Source organism: Pholis gunnellus (genome assembly GCF_910591455.1).
Source record: "Pholis gunnellus genome assembly, chromosome: 9".
NCBI lineage: Eukaryota > Metazoa > Chordata > Actinopteri > Perciformes > Pholidae > Pholis > Pholis gunnellus.
The window spans coordinates 571,026-588,633 of NC_136535.1; the positions used below are offsets into that span (position 1 = coordinate 571,026).

General features: G+C 40.8%; 1 protein-coding gene across 2 annotated transcripts in view; it reads left to right on the plus strand.

Annotated features, from left to right (window-relative positions):
- The first annotated feature begins 5,971 nt into the window (after window positions 1-5,971).
- The window catches only part of LOC306700639 (nesprin-2), a 46,013-nt gene continuing 34,376 nt past the window's right edge, over window positions 5,972-17,608 (plus strand). For both annotated transcript variants that reach the window (XM_079165710.1, XM_079165712.1), the window contains exon 1: window positions 5,972-6,129. The gene's annotated coding sequence lies outside the window, so the exon portion shown is untranslated. The remainder of the gene's footprint in view (window positions 6,130-17,608) is intronic.

Here is a 17,608-nt window from a genome sequence, read left to right on the forward strand (position 1 = left end):
GTGGCACATTTTATAGCACGCTGGACTTGGAGACAAGCACAGGAGAAGTGTTTCAAATGTTGTGGGTTTGAGCTTGATTCAAACCCACAACATTTGAATCTCCTCCCTCATGCTCACCGACTGTACATGTAACCATTGCGCCACGTTTCCTGCCGCTACCATCATGGTTTTGTCAGCAGACTCGATGAAGTGCTGTGGTGGTTTTACAATGTTTTGATTCAGATGTTCACAGGTTCCAGACCGAGTCCAAATGGAGTATCCAGGTCCTGGACCATGACTAGTGTGTTTGATTTTTTGCAGAATATCACAAGTCTGCTGACCAACAGAAGCCATTTTGTTCGCTGTCAAAACATGTGGCTTTCTGGTGCAATGGACAGCGCATTCACATAAGCACAGGAAAAGTCATTCAAAGGTTGTGAGCTTGAGTCGACCGCCACAGATGACCTTTAAATATTCTCAGAGAGTTTGAGGCTTATGCTTCTGACCATTCAAATCATTGAACAAACCTTCTGAACTGTAAACCAGCTGAGCAACAGCACTGAAGTTGGAAACACTGCATGTTCATTGAGTTAAGAGCTCTACATACGACCTCTTTGCAGGTCACTCCTTTAGCTCACTGTATTGTTACACAATGCTGAATCCTGATGTATTTTCATCATAATGGAGATCCCAAAGTTTCCAAAGATATCAAATAAGTCAGGTTGACTTCTGGTAACAATATGTGTAAAATGGTACATAATCAAAGTTGTAATAAATCAGAAGTGTCCTAGGGGTTCTCCAGGGATACTACTTCCTCATACAGTATACAACTGTTTCCGCAGACTGTATTACCAGCCGAGACAAATAAACTGAACTTGAAGAAAAGCACACGGTGTACATACAAAAATTAATGATGACTCAAGTTTCACTTTTAACATAAAGCTCATGTCATATTTTTTTCAGGGAAGTTGGATACTCTAGTGCAGGGGTGGGCAAACTTTTTGGCTCAGGGGCCACATTGACTTTTAAAATTTGACAGACGGGCCGGGCCAGTAGCAGATGGATGGAGAGTTTGTGTGAACTAATATAAATTACAAGTAAAAGCCATTACCTAAAAAGTAAAGAAAACTTACATTTAATTTCAGTGGGAACAGTGTTGTTGGTCACCCTTTATTACCAGTGCATCAAAGTCTGGTGTCAGTTTGGTTGTGGCAATTCACAGGACAGATCTGAGGTGTTCCTCAGTTAACTGGGATCTGTGACGTGATTTGTTGATGTTCATCACGCTGAACGTCTGCTCACACACGTAGGTAGAGCCAAACAACACCAGCATCCTCTGTGCCACCTCCTGATGTTTGGAAACTTAACTTCGCTTAGTGAAGCATAAAACTCATCCAGTTTAAAGGGGTTGAACACGGCGTTTCAGCATCGTTTTAGAAATAATCTCCGTCCAGACTAAAACGCCTGAAAACGAATATCACGTGACTATTAACGTACACTGGGCATGCCCGTGGGTGCCGTGTAAACAGGAAGTAGATTGGTTGCTTAGCTAAACACAATACGAGAGAGTAATAAAGTCTTTAATAATGAAAGATAAGATCTTTTCTAAAATCTTCCTCTATTGACTCAAACAGACACATTTAGTGGAAAGTTTAAGAAGTTTTATTTTTCAGACAACCTTTTTTGCACCACGGACCGGCTTCATGTAAGACAATATTTTCACGGACCGGCATTCAACGCGTGGCGGATAAACACGACAAAATAAAATGATACGATCGGCATGAAAAACAAATAAAAAATGCATAAATAAATACTGCTCACAATAACGCTGAATCAGTGGAGCCCTGAGCTGGTTTCTCTGCAACGAGACGGTCCCATCTGGAGGTAATGGGAGACAATGACACCCGAAGTGTGTTCCTCGTGTCCAGACTACTTTGTTTTATTTTGATTATTGTCACTGCAGAACATCCTGCTTCACAAAGATAGGATGTGTGAAATGGAAGCAGGGTTTTCAGTGCTTTAGTGGCGATCTCAGGATATTCAGCCTGGATTTTAATCTAAACACCAGCAGAGTTGTTGTCTCAAACATACTTTTAAGGCCACCGTCATTTACAATCTCCAGCAGCTGGTCTTCCTCTGTCACCACATATTCTGCAGAGCGGGTTTGGTGCGTCAGAAATACTCCTGATATTTAATTAGACTCCTGATATTGTCTGTTAAATGAAGCTTTCATTTTCTTGGAAGTTGTAGGCTCCTTAGTGGCCTTTCTCCCTTTGCAAAGAAGCTCTCCAGAAGTGTTTTACTCATTTTCGCTAGTTTGCGGGCAAAAAAAATCAATAAAACTGAAATAATATAATATGTATTCTTTCTGTGCGGCCCGGTACCAAATGACCCACGGCCCGGTAGTTGGGGACCACTGCTCTATCTCACACATCAAATTTACTTTAAAATGAACACGTACACATACACGTTTACAGTAAACGTGTATGTGTACGTGTTCATTTTAAATGGTAGTAAACGGTTTACTAAATCATGGGTCCATAAATGTGGTCAACACACGTCTCTCACTCGTTTCCTCAGTTTCGTTGTTGTCTGTTCTCACTCGTAGCTCTGCTGGTGGTTTAACTATCTGTCTACTGGAGAGCAATTCATGTTTTGTTCCTTTACATTTAATCTGCAGACTTCACAATAGTTGTGCAGAACAAAATAAGCATTAATAAGGACAGGAAAGTCCTCCGTTGTGTGTCCATCACCCTCCCTAAAGCCGCTAACAGTGACTTCAGACGGCCGCTCCGTAGGTCTGGTAACGCCGCTGGACACGCTGCTCACTAATCGTTCCAATAACAGCTGCTTCCTCCTAATAATGCAGACTTTTACTGAACAACAGCTGCTAGTAAAGACAACACGTCAGTAACACCTGTAATCAGTTGTCCATGTTGAATTAACCTGGTAGTTGATCAGTAATCAATGTTGTTGTTTGTGAGCTTCCGGGTACGGGTCACGTGATAACAGTGGCGGGCTGTGGATTTTATACCTGGGCCTTCAGTGCTGTTCTACACTTCTAATAACCTCATTATGACGTCACAGCTACGGGTTATTAATTGTTTCGTGTAAAAGCCGCATATTCACATAACACTGCAACATTTGACAAATGAAATAAAATGTTACATGAAGTTCAACACCTAGCATACAAAACACGAAATGCAGAGTGCAGATACATGAATACGAGCATGACGGGACGCTGCGTCATTATCGGACAATATAGTCCAAATCAATGTAACACAATGACAAACTCACAAGAGCAGTCGCATATATTCGTATGACAACAAAGCAACAAATCAATCCAGCAGACCTGCAGCGGATCCACGCATTCCACCACACGAGCACGAGCCATTCAAATACTATTCATAAAAATGCCACGATAGACAAATGAACAGTAGAGGTAAACAAACGAAGTTCACTTACCAAATGCTGTCTATCCTCCTTTCTTTGTTGACAAAGAGTTTAATCCCAGTACATCAGTTCCAGTAAGAAGTCCTTCTCCATTCATCGATGCCAGTCGAGCCTCCACAGTAATATTTCGCCGGTCGTCGTCGGTCTTCCGCCGCGGTTCGGTGGTCTTCTTCGGCCATGGACCGGCGAAGGGCGGGCCACGGTTGTGGAGCTGTTTCCCTGAGAACGTGGTCGTTGAGTTGTAGATCCACTCGAGTCTCTCCAAAAGTACCGACGCTCAGTTAAAATGAAACACATTCACAGCCATAACATGTGCAACGCTTCTCCGACGCTGCATATAAATCCTTTTCCTGTCTGGGTCAGGGCTGCTAGCTGTGGGGTCGTTTCTTACTGTCCAGTTTGTTCAGAAATGTCCTTCTTGAGAAAAGCGTTCCCAGTAACTCCGCCACTAAATCCGTTTCTCCTCCTTCCGCCATTTCATATTAAAAAAACAAAGCTAGGTAAAATGTCTTTCAAATATTTCCACTTGAACTCTGTCTGCTACAACCAAAGCTCTGCTAGCAAGCATTATGTTTCGCAGGCACATAGTCACGTGCCCGCCTACTGACCAATCACAGAACACACCCTTGCGGCAGAGAGGCATCTGGACTCTGAGCTGCAGTAATGCTGGGTAACACTAGGCCTGCAAACCGCTCTGGTGCGTCCATGAATCTCAAACTAAAGATCTGATTGGTTGAAGACTATGACAATCAACAATATTGTCCTCATTCAACTTAAACTGCACATGGATTCACTGGTGAGTCTGCAGGCCTCGGGCCTCTCTTCTTACCTAGAGACACAGAGGTGAAATCTGATTGGATAAAAGCTCTACTTAAACAAGCTGCACTGGAAGCAGAGCAACTGAGGAGCACAGTAGCTGTGCAATGAGAAAATAAGATAATGGGAAAAATATTTTTATAAATTATAATACATATAAGAAAAAATTAAATGTATTTAAGAAAAAATATTAAATGATAAAATAGCTATAACTTTGTGATTCTGTTTAGGCCAGCAGAGAAGGCTTTGCAGGCCCTGACGGCCCACCACTGCGTGATAGTGGTGTGAAGAACCAGGGAAGTACAGTCGTGACTGCTAAGAACCAATCAAGTAGCAATCACTGTCCTGTGGGCGTCATCTAGAGAGAACAGACCAGACCCCAGCAAAGGTCAATTGTGTCTGGAGTGTGCCATCTAGTGGGATCAACTGAAACGCCGGGTATTTTATCCGTATCCGTATTATTCGTATTCGTATCCGTATTATTGCCGGAAAAAGGCTAAATGAATGCGGTCTTTACTATAATTTGGACAATTTTGTACCAATATTTGACGGGCCGGATTAAAAAACCCAACGGGCCGTAGTTTGCCCATGCCTGCTCTAGTGAAAAAACAGTTATAGGGGTTATAGTGTGTGCCACAACACCAGGGGGTCCTGGGTTTGATTCCATTTCTTTTGCCTTTCCCTGGCCCAATTTCCAGCCTCTGTCTCTAAAACTGTCAAATAAAGGCAGCAATGACCCCCCAAAAACATGACAAGGCAAAATGACATTGTATTCATTATTTTACTTACTATTTTAGAACCTGTGTTGTCGGCTGTGGATGTTAGTTTCCTGAAGTTTTTTTTTTTTTTTAAATCTTTGCACTGATCAGCAGCGCTACTAATGTCGTAATATTCAGTGCAATGACAATACGGCCTTTTTATTCATATAATTTCCCAAACATTTCCTGGAGACAAATATGTAATCATTTGGGAAAATAAAGCAAAAGTTCTGCGACAATTTAGTTTAGTTGTTTTGAGTTGGAAAAAAGCAGGTGTTGCACTGCAGAGGACACCTGAAGGAAATATAGTTGAAATCCAAATCATTAACACTTTGTTTTTCTGAGAATTTAAGAGGCTCTTTAAAAAACTACAAAAGATAATAGCTTTTATTGTACCTGTTTTAATATACTGTATATATTGTTTTACCTGCTTGTTTCAGTCTTTATATAAGGTCTCTAATTATTATTATTAAGCAAAAAATATGATGTGTGCTTTCAAAAAAGTAATCTGCATGTTCATAGTTGTGAGACAGAGAGGAGTTCTCTGTGTTTATGGTTTGAGGACCAATAAAGTAGGCCAGCAGGGCTACATCCCATTCCAAAACCAGCTCCACTTCTAAGCTCCACTTCTATGCGTCCTTCACTAGTGCCTGTGAACGTACTAAAGAGTTTGAGTGATTGTTGAATGACGGAAAATAAATAGAATAAATAATTAAATAACATTAAAGTGATTGACGGATGAGAATGACCACGTTATTCTGTGCGAGGAGGTGAACTAGGGCACATCAGAGAAGGCGTTGGTAAAAAAAAAAAAACAGGCACGTGATGCAGGTGAGCAGCTACAGGTGCGCGCGAGGACAGGTTCAGAGGGGGCGTCGCTTCTACCTGCAGCAGGTAGGCTCGGGTTACCCGCCCCTCTTTAGTCGCTTGTTTGGGTTTTCCTGCTACGGACTGCAGATGATTCCCGTCTGCAGAAGAATTCTGTCACTCAGCTCTTTTCAGACGATTACAAGTCCAAACCTCACCTGGATCACCGGAGGTGTTTCTGAGGAGTTTGTTTCTGCACCGGTCGGACGTGTTTTTTTCCCCTTAATCCTGGAATGAGCTCATCCACCAGCAGCCGGTGAGTCAATCATCAAACAGACGTGAACCGATCACGTTCACCACGTCACACACCGTCTCAACTTGCTGTGAGTTGTTTTTTTCGGTTCGTTGTTTGAGCAGTTTTACCTGCAAGAAAATAAGTTTACCTTAGTCGAAGCGAAACTCCCAGCGCTGGGTTTGATTTGATCAAACCCGGCTGTTTGAAAAGCCTAATGTGAGACAGTGAGGGTGGTAATTTAAACTACTGTACTGCTCAACAACCGGTTTTTATTCTGTACCTGGCTCACTGTCCGTGTGCCCTCGGGATGGAAGTTTAGAGAGGTGTGTGTTCGGTGTGCATGTGTCCCTCTGTTGCCATGGTTACAGAGACCGGTATCTTGCTGCTGGTCTGGTGCAGATAGCGGAGGAGGCCTTATCTTTATTTTAGAAGGTGTAGTGATGGGAGTATGATCTGACCGATTTTTGAATGGTCATCATTGACCACTATCATTTTAATATCTATCAGCTTGTATGAGCTGGTGTTTGAGGGATACTTCATGGTTACACTGTTTCTACATTAATGACATGAAATAAAATACCTTGACTTTTGTTTTCTATCTCCATTGAGTTTACGTTATGTCATGTTTCTTTATTTGAACAGGGACAATGCTGGGTTTTAGTAAAAATAGCAATTTTTTCATAGTTGCTGGTAGAATAATAGAATAGTACGAACAATTTGATACGTCTTCTTTTCAGTACAAGTATGTACATGCAGATAAAGAGTACTTTTTACAGTTCTAACAATGACTTTGAAATCATGTTTTATTTTCATCAGATGTCCCTCGCTTTCAGACTAACTGACATTTTAACATTCAACATTGTGTTTTTCTGATACCAACAGTATATTTTCTGCAGTAGTGAAGTTAATAAATAACCATTTAACCCTGCTATCTGTTAAAATAGGTATGAATAAAAAGAGCTGAGCAAAACTCAGAGGGGCTGCTTGTCACTTAAAGGAGAATAGTTGGTTAACCCTAAAGGTCAGCTCAGCGTTAGTGTGCTGGATTGTTGCTAACTTCATGGCTAACCTTTCTATGACTTTCTTACATAATGTTATGAAACAAGCGTAACATTAACGCTCTCATTTGGCTTCAAATGGGACACATACAGCGGCCTCCTGGGTGAAGGTCCTGTGTTTGTTTGATCCACCGGTCCACCCTTTATGACTCCCTTGCTTCTTATACTCTTTATTATACCATATAACTTTCAATAACAGTCGCCACATGTACTACGTTGTTTGTTCTCCGCGCCGCTTGTTGTACTACGACACGTCAACATTCAATGTATCCGTGGTTTGCAAAAACTTACAATGCCAAAAAAGTGTTCATGGCAACTGGGCTGATATATTACATTTCTCAGTTTCACATCATTGTAAAGTGAATATTTTGGGGTTTTGAACGGTTGGTCGGACATAACAAGACATTTGAAGAGTAGACTATGATAGACCTGGGACTGTAGAAAAACTGTGGTGGGCTTTGAATCCAAACATTACGTGTCTTCATGAAGTTGCATTGAGTTGTTTTGTACAGTAATACGTCTCAGGTCTTTACCCAGCTTATCTTTATCCACCACAAACACAGACAAACAAACACCCTACTGTAACCATCCATCAGATTCTTTGGTGGCATTGGATTGTCTATACGTTTTCTCAGGCTTTGGAAACGTGTCTGTGTGGTGAAACAGTCTCTCCACCCAGTGACAGCAGAACAACACTCAGACCTGTTTCTGGGCGTCTGACAGCAGACTGATCCTCGGCCACACCTGAACTGAAGAAACAATTAAACACGCCGCTGTGTTCCTGTCTGTCTCAGGCCGAGGTCTCTGGCGAATTCTCAATCAAACCCGTTGATCCCTGTGAATGTGTTCAGGGCTTTGTCTTGCACTTTGTGGGCTTTGTGTTGCAAATGTTCCTGTGTACTCCCCTTTATCGGAGCATGAGTCCCATTGATTTGACTTGAATTCAGAGCACTCAATTCATCTGTTGACAACAATGCAGATGATATGTGAATGCTCCGTTTCCAGCTTCTCTAATGTAATGATTTGCTTCTTTTGTCCTTTTTTTTTGTGTCGCTCGGAACGACTTCTCTCTCTGGAAGATGTTATATTACAAAACAAAAGTTAGGTTTGTGCGCATAGTTAGGTTTAGGAAAAACATGGTTGGGCTAAAAATAACTGTTGGGCAACAAAGCAAACGTTAGGCAACAGAACCACATGGTGTCAAATACTGGTCTTGACTTTGCATTGCTTTCGTCATGTGCAACATGAAAGAAAAACCCCGGGCAATTTCACGTCCATGTACACGAAACCAATACATTGTTTTCATGACTATTTCATAACCTGCCATGATACTGGGCTGCATTGTAACAGAGTATCTTTGGGCTGATGGTGGGACAAAACCAGATGTTGTGATCTGCATATTTCACTCGTGTAATCTTCTGATTTTATAGTCTCGTACAGTTTCGGGTCAGGCTGTGATTGGTCGTCGTATCAAACAGAAAAAATCTAAACGGAAAATAAAACAAGAACCGGGACACTGCTATTTTTCAACCAAGCTCGAAGTGGTTACAGTTTAATAAACAAAGGTCTGCCTGTATTTAGGAAAATCAAATGTTCATGTTCACTTGGGGTAATGATTTCCTGCTGTAAATGTTTATTTTTTTTAACTACAACTACATAATTTCAATATATCATTCCCACAATGTTGTTTTTCCAATCTTCAAATTTGCCCTTCGCTAAACCCATCCCCCCTTGGTTACTGTTGCTAGCTTATCAATATAGCGTTTTCAAAGTTAGCAATGAGATATTGAGATATATTGAATCAGAGATATTCCAAAAGAAATAATGGCAGATTTCTGGAATAATTCTAAAATAGACAGAAAGGACTACAATATTCATTTCATTCGGCTGGGTATTGAATATAAGAAAGTAGAGATAAGTAGCCAACCATAGTAGTTATATTTGTATTTATATAGCACTTTTCAAGTTTAAGCACAAAGTGCTTTCCAGATTAAAATAGAAAAATAAGAAACCCATGATAATGCTCTCTACCCACGAATAAAAAAAATTATGTCAAAAAACTGAATAAAACAACATGATACCATGGGTTAGTTTTCCTCCTTTCCTCCCAAATTAATTGTAATTACATGCTGCCGGGGTCCTGGTTGTCTGTGTTCATTAGATCGGTTGATGGTTTTGAGCAGAATAAATCGTGAAATGGTAAGAACCGTTGGATGATCCTGCATCATTACCTCACCTTCAGGCCCTGTGTTGTCGAAGAGCCGTGTATCAAATCTCGTATTAATTTTCAGGTGATGTTACGCTTAGATAGTGTGTCGCATATTCGTAATTACATTTTTGCTGCAAACCTGGGGGCAGGTTAGTATTCCTGTGCAGAATCACTAGTTGGTTTCTTGGGCTCTGTGCTAGTAGAACGTTTGTGTAGTGGGCTTTTTTGTTCTTGAGGTCATCTTTTATTCAATACAGCGATCCTTGTTTTGTGCACAGGTCACGTCCTGTATGGACTCTATGAGTGGAATGTTCCAGTGTTGATGTCACTGAGCACAGTGAACTGCAGCTGCATGTTATTTTTTCAATCAACCAATTATTCACGTAGTCTAGAAAGAATCAGAAAGTTGTACAAAAGGCCAATCACAAGTTCAAAAACCCAAATGGCATTGTGTTGATTTGATTTGTTTGGTAGAATTTAAAAAGATTTGTTTTAACACCAAAAACAACAGCATTTTTCTTTAAAGTTGAGAAGCTGGAACCAGCAACGGTTTGGCTGTGTCAACTATTGTATGACTAATTGTTTCAGCTTTAGTATATATTATACGTTTACTCTTTTCAAACACTTCTGGATCCCTGGAAAGATCTATTGTGTAAAATTAATGAAAACTGCTGTTTGTCATGCTGATTGGAAGATAAATAATACTCGTCTGAGTCCATGCTGACAAATCTAATGTTTTATTAACCCCCCCGTCGGCACAAACTCTGTGCTAGCTAACATCTGCATGCTAATGTCCCCTCTGACGGCCAAAACGCATAATGTTATTACACTAGCCTGCTTCCTTGGGTTTTATAGCTGCTGTTACATGCAGCACATCAGCCCTCTGCACACAAACACCTGCGTCCACTGCAGGGACACACAGGGCCAAAGAAGGCCGAGCAGGGCTAGTGAGGTTTTCTTTGCAAAGTTTATTGCCAGGTAGTAGACGGCACAACATCCTTGTTCACGTTTCAAAGTAAACAATCAATTTTTTTTTTTTTTCTTGCATCTGTCTGATTGACGAAGTTTCATTGCATTGCAGCAAATGTCAACTTTTTTGCTGGGTGACCTTGCATTATAGTCTTCTGTAGCAGGACACCTGCCGCGTGTTTCTTTATGCTATGGTCGACCTAAACATGGCGAAACAAGGTTGGCCAGCTTTTTTGAAGCGACCGCTGTGGTTCAGAGGCACATTAGATTTTCCACTAATCTGAAGATTGGCGGTTCCATAGAAGGCTATAGTCTAGTTCCGACTGTACAGTACAAGTGGAGCCTTGGAACTGATGCACAAGGCCCCCTTCGAACACACCGGGCTTTCACGTAACTCTAATGTAAACCCATACGCGTCAGTATTAGACGGTCTGAGCAAATAGCGTAGTGTAAAGAGCGAGGAAGTCCACTACGGACAGGAGGGAGGATGGATGGGACAAACGCAGGACACGCAGGGCAACGGTGTTTGTTGACGTTAACCCCAACCGTTTGACCAAGCTAACCATGTGTTACGTTAACTGTGACTGTTTGACAACTGTCAACCAAGTCTTACAACGTTATCCGCAACCGCTAACATTAACCATGTTTCACAACATTAACCACATGCAAACTTTGAGCCACAAGATACTACGCAAAAGGCTGCTTCTGCCCAAGCGGCAAAGTAGGACGAGTAGGAATGAGATCATGTTGCAAGGCCTGTCTGGTTTTGGCCTGTTTTTTGTTACATGACCTGTCTTCTCTACACAGAGCTCATCAGCAATTATCAGGTTTCTGTTCTAGAATGGCACCTATTTGGTCTATCTAACCAAACCAGTCTATGTTTTACATGAAAGAAAACTGATTAAAGTAATTTTTCTCTTAAGTGAAACACACTTTTTTCAGTGCTTATACCAATAACTTCTGTCTTTATTTGTTCCTCGGAGTGAATTCACCCACAGTCAGTAATGTCACAACATTCATCCTTTAAAAACTTTAGCGCAGATTTCTGAATCTGCGTTAGCTGGTATGTTTTATAGAAATGGAATATTTGTGTGACATACAGAGGCCAAAATAAAAAGCTAAACAAAATGTGTCCTAAAACTTAATGGACTGTTTTCAAAAGCCACTGCATCTTAGTGCTAAAAATGTAATATATAATATTTTTTACTTAAGGATGGCGCTTGAGCGGGCCGACTTCCTGTCACCGTGAGAGGTTCTGCAATAAAAACATTTGTTCGTGTCACATGTCGTTAAACATTAACTTCAGACTGAAACAGAGCAGAGCCTGAATCTCCTTATCAGACTCTGAGATATCCTCCAGTGTCTGTGATCCTGAACTCAAACACTTTCTCTTTTCAGTCTGTTTAATTCACTGCACTGTGCCGCTTTGTGACGCCACTTCCAGTTTAGTTAGTTTAACATTCAAATCTGCAGAGAAACATTGATGTATTTGGGTCATGAGATTAGGATCTGTTGAGTAAAAAGGCTCCTCTGACACCTTTTTTGAAGTTTCAAAGCCCCTTTCAGCTGTAAACTACATTTGACATAATCACTGAACTTAGAATTATACTAGTCTGATTTACTTTTATAAGTCGGAACTGTTTTTATGACATTGGTGTTAGAAGAAGAAGAATTTAGTGTTCACCAATTTTAGAATGTAAAGTAGAAAGTATGTGTTTGTATTTTGAGGTCACTTCAGAGTGTCTTTCAGAATGACAAATAAATCCTGTAAGTTAACAACTTAATGGCCCGTACGTAGGACCTGTGGGGCAAGTATGTGGACGGTGTTTGTTCAGTCTACCTGTCAGTCTGGGTTTGGTTTAGGCAAAAGATCATGGTTAAAGTTCAAACAAGTATGTGTGGTACTTAATTAATGTAGTTACAACGTGGTTATGTTATTTATTACACATTTTAACCATCAGTGTGAAATTAAGTTTTACTGCAGATCGTTCTCAGCTGACATTCAATAAAAAATATGCAACCAGGAGCTTTTTAGTCACCAATCCTTGATGATGCTACATTGTGGAACAGCAAGTCTGTGTTGTAACCGGTGGGAAGAGTTAATATGGTTGGCAGCACCGGAGCTTACAGCTAATGTACGGAGGTACCAGTACGTTCCATTATTATTTGTTCCTGCTTGATTCAGTAGAAATACGGTACGATTGAATGAAGATTATAACGTTATCATGATTAGTCCAAATGCTATCTTGTAAAATGTAGTTTTTGCGGAGAATAAATACAGTTGTTTAGAGGAGATGTAAATATGCAAATAACCACTTGGATGACTATAACAAAGTAAAAGGATAACATTTAAAATATTTGATGGTTTACACTGACGGTAATGTAAAAATACTTTGAAGCCTTGTATATCAGCTGCTATAGCAAAACCAAACAACATAATGGATCACTTTCGACTTGTATGGCGCCGATAGGCAATCCGTATCGGTGGCAAAAAAAGGTGATTAGGGCATCTCTAGAATATATATATATATATATTTGCTTCCTTTTTTGACTGCTGATCCAATCGTGATTTAAAAACCACGATATAATACGAAATGTGAGATTTGTGATTCGTTGCTCCCCTGCTTTAAACATCTCAATGCACTGACTTTTGGTTTCCCACGTGCAAAGAGCGGTCTCCTGGGTGAAAGTCTTGGTTTTGTTTTACCTTTACATCCTCCCTGACCTCCTCCATCAGCTTCAGTTCTTCTTTTCTTTTTGCACTTGCACTTCAGTCGGGTGCAACAGACACAAACAGCTGAGCACAGTAGTGAAAAACAAATTATTTAGCTGTATTGTGGCACATTTAGTTTGTTAAAATCACATACTGCCATACAGTCTGCAAGCTTTAAGCTCGGTTCGTATCCATACCATATCCAGACAAAGTCAACCAAGGCATGAAACATCTCTACTATGTCCATAAATGTTATTTTGAGCCTTCAGTGGAGGAAACACTCAGATTTCACTGAAACGGCATTCTACCAGTGGTGGGCCATCAGGGCCTGCAAAGCCTTCTCTGCTGGCCTAAACAGAATCACAAAGTTATAGCTATTTTATAATTTAATAATTTTTCTTAAATACACTACATGTATCATCATTGATACAAATATTTTTCCCATTATCTTATTTTCTCATTGCACAGCTACTGTCTTCCTCAGTTGCTCTGCTTCCACTGCAGCTTGTTTTAAGTAGAGCTTTTATCCAATCAGATTTCACCTCTGTATCTCTAGGTAGAAGAGAGGCCCCAGGCCTGCAGACTCACAAGTGCCTCCATGTGCAGTTTAGGTGAATGGGGACAATATTGTTGATTGGCATAGTCTTCAACCAATCAGATCTTTAGTTTAACATTCTTGGACGCGCCAGAGCGGCCTGCAGGCCTACAGCTACTTCAGCATTAGCAGCAGCGCTACAGTGAGATTCTGTGCTGTGATTGGTCAACAAAATTTACAGCAGAGGCTTAGTCGAGTAGTGAGAGTTCATATTGAAAGGTATGAATGAAATTATGATATTTTTTGCTTTTTTTTTTTTAACCTAGCTTTGTTTTTTAACACTCAATGGCTGAAACGGGAAGATAAACGGATTTGTGAGTTGGGATTTAACTGTGGGATTAAACTCTTTGTCAACAAAGAAAAGAGGATGTGATCAGCATTTGGTAAGTCAACTGGTTCGTTTTTTTACATCTAATATCTGAATGGCCCTTGAGTGTGTAGCAGAATGCGTGTTGCTGCTGTTGTATTTCCGTTAAGCTAGTTAGCCTAGCCTCCCGGAATATTTGCGGGGCACAGCTGTTTTTGTTCCGGTTCAGAGGTCACACAGACCGCTGTCTCCAATGAGCGCAGGAAACATTATATTTCCTACAATTTAAGCTTCTGCATTTTCCGAATGCACTAGTATTATTCAAACGTTTTGTTCGGTTTGTAAGCCTCGTACCGAACGGTTTAATACGAATACGTAACGTTATATAGCTACAGCCCAAGAAACGAATAATAACCCTAGCTGTGGCGCCATCATGTGGTTATAAGGTGGTATTTCAGCAGTGAAGGCCCAAGTATAAAATGCACGGCCCGCCCCTGCATTCTACTGTTTCTCCCACAGAAGCAAGTGGTGTTTGAGTGACTCGTTTCATTTTCAATGTGACATAGATCTTTTATCTCCTTCCAGACTGTACTAACTTCCCTTCTTTACACTTCATAAAGATGTCTGCCATCTTCTTGTCGACGCGAGACAGCAGGACAAATCCATGCTGCTGTTTTTTGTTGTTGTATGTATCGCCGAGAGCTGTGGTGTAGAAAAGAAGGTCCAAAGAATTCACTGTGCACTTAATTTACAGTAAGTTTCCATCAGATTGTTCACGTTTCTTTTGCAAATTCTTGTTTGCATCTTCAAAGATTAGGAAAATCCGACTAATGATGGATTGAAAAACGACAGCAGCGTTTGAGACGTGATTGTCATCAGGGGCGGACTGGCCATAGGGGATACCGGGGAAATCCCCGGTTGGCCGACGTGGATTGGGCTGGTCCAATACCGGCCCACCTCCATCACCCACCGGCCCTCCCTCTGACATCGCCGGCCCCGACTATCTTCTATGCTTCACAGAACACGTTAAATTTATTCTAATACGTAAAGTCGATAATCACTGACTGAGATTTATACTACTCCTCGCGATCTGATCTGTATTCACACTCGTGGTCCATCTTCCTTACTCATCTAATCTCTTCCATCAGTCTTACTTTGTTTTAGGTGTTATTAAATGTCAATCACTCTAGCCCAGTGGGTCCCCAACCTTTTTTGCGCCACGGACCGGCTTCATGTAAAACAATATTTTCACGGACTGGCATTCAAGGTGTGGCGGATAAACACGTCAAAATAAAATGATACGATCGGCATTAAAACATGTGGCGGATGAAATTGCGAGAGAATCCGGTCATTTTTCAAAATAAAACTTTCAACAAAAAATCAATAAAATGGAAATTATATAATATTTATTCTTTCTGTGTTATGATCTGGTCTAATAAGCAAGCTGGCGCTGTTGTCATCATCGAGATTATCTAATTTAACATGTTAGCCGTAGTCACTTGCTTACAATCGATGAGCAAGCTATCCATGGTGGTAGTTGTAAAGAGGGCAATCTTATCATTTCTAATAACTTATGTCAAATATCGCTTAAGTTAACCAGCTAGCTTGTTATGCTAAAATCACCATGTTACACACAACACTAACATTATAAACAATGTTAATATGTTATCTAGATTGATGATTCTGCTGCTGGAAGCAGCAGCCAGGGGCCCCAGAGCCAAGATAAGACCCAGGGCCACACAGTAATTAGTACAGAAAAGTATACTTAGATGTACTTAAGTACAACTTCAGTGTGTGCCATTTTAGTACAAAAAAGTACACTTAGTACACTGAAATTTAATGTACTTAAGTGTACTTTTTTTCACCTGGGGTACAAATACTAAATACTACCATAGTTTGCTGATATTGTTGTGTCAATGGTTTAACATAATAATCCCTACTTACCACTCATGTAGGCTGAAAATGACAGTGACAAAAAAACCCATATATGATGTCATTTCTTTGTAATCATCCAAAATAATGTTAAGTGTATGGGTATTTTTCCAAGTAGGCCACTGAATGGTAGATACGTTAGATGCATTGAGTGGGCAACGCGCCGTGTATTGAGTGGGCCGGTCTGACAGTAACTCCCGGGCCACTTTTTTCCCCCAGTCCGCCCCTGATTGTCATGCAAGGAAACGGGGAACACGGACTAACATCGTTACCAGAAACTGAACTTTTTCTCTGTTTCCTCCGATCAAAATTAACATGATGTGAGAGACGGACTAACACATTGATGGTTTTGGTCTTTTCATGGGTTTTGTTGTCAACGAGAAGAGAAGATAGAATATCACCAATAGGTATACATAGAAGTATTTTGTCTCTCTTTGCCCCTGTGGCTCTATGACTCTATTTTCTTTCTGTCAGTTATTTCAAGGATGATTTGTACACTCGTACACCCTCCAGATATTCTCACCATCTCCTTTTCCATCTTCTCCTTTTCACCAATTTCTCTGCGTAATTAGATAGTTGAAATCAGCTATATTTCATACCCCCCCCACCCCTTCCTCTCTCTCTGACTGCCAGTCTCTGATGAGGACAGAAAGGCTGTTTGTTCCCTGCCTTCCTTCTTTTGTCCAGATGAGACAATAGACTCGAGGAGGAGGAGAAACTATTTTTAAAGGAACAGTGTGTAACATTCAGGGGGATTAATTCGCAGAAATGGAATATAATATGCATATCTTTGTTTTTATTTTATTAGTGAAACTCAAAGCTAATGTTGCACCGCCACCTAACACTGGCTCTAGCGAGAGCCTTTCGCGTTTTTACATTATCCAAAGCTGATGTGTCCTGAAAATCTGTATTCAACGGGCCCCAGTGCTAACTTATTTAAAGGCCATACTGGTTCCCTGATGTTACTGATGTTTTTAATCATTACTTTTTGTTTTGATGCATAATATTATCATGCTGCAGCACACATCTCCTCTGCTCTCACTGTCGGGGCTGAGCTCCTCCAACTACACATGCACACAAGTCAGAGAGCAGAGAGCAGTGGAGACAGTGAAGGGTACCTGGAGTGACGATTACTTGACATGATGACAACGCTCGTCCTTTACGAGTGTAAAGGAAATAGTTCAATACATCTGTTCAACAAGCATGGACATGTAAACAAAAGTGAAACCTAATTTAATCTGCTTTGTCCACAGTCTCTCATCCACAGTCGCTATGTTTTCACAAGGACCGCACGAAAGCTCGGCTAGTAGCAAACTACAAGCAAGCCATAGCAAAAGCTGTCTGTCTGCAGTAAACTGTTGAGCTCAGTTTGTTTTGGTAAACTTCTCTGCTGGCTGAGACAAAGCGGAGGAGCAAAGGAGGTCAGAGGAGAGAAGCGAAGCATTATTGATTTTTTATGCATCACAGCTGCACTCTGACTACTCACATGTGAGTATGTGAGATTAGCAGCAGACAGACAAACGGATACACACACGACTGCACGCATGGGCGCCTGGCAGAGATTATAAATGAGAGGCTTTACAGATGTAAACTGAACACGTACTAAATTCAGAGACAGATATTTTTGTAATTACATTAACAAAAGATTACTATACACATGACCTGGTTACACAAGCTAACTAACAATGGATGAATGACTATGTTGTGTGAAAAGGGT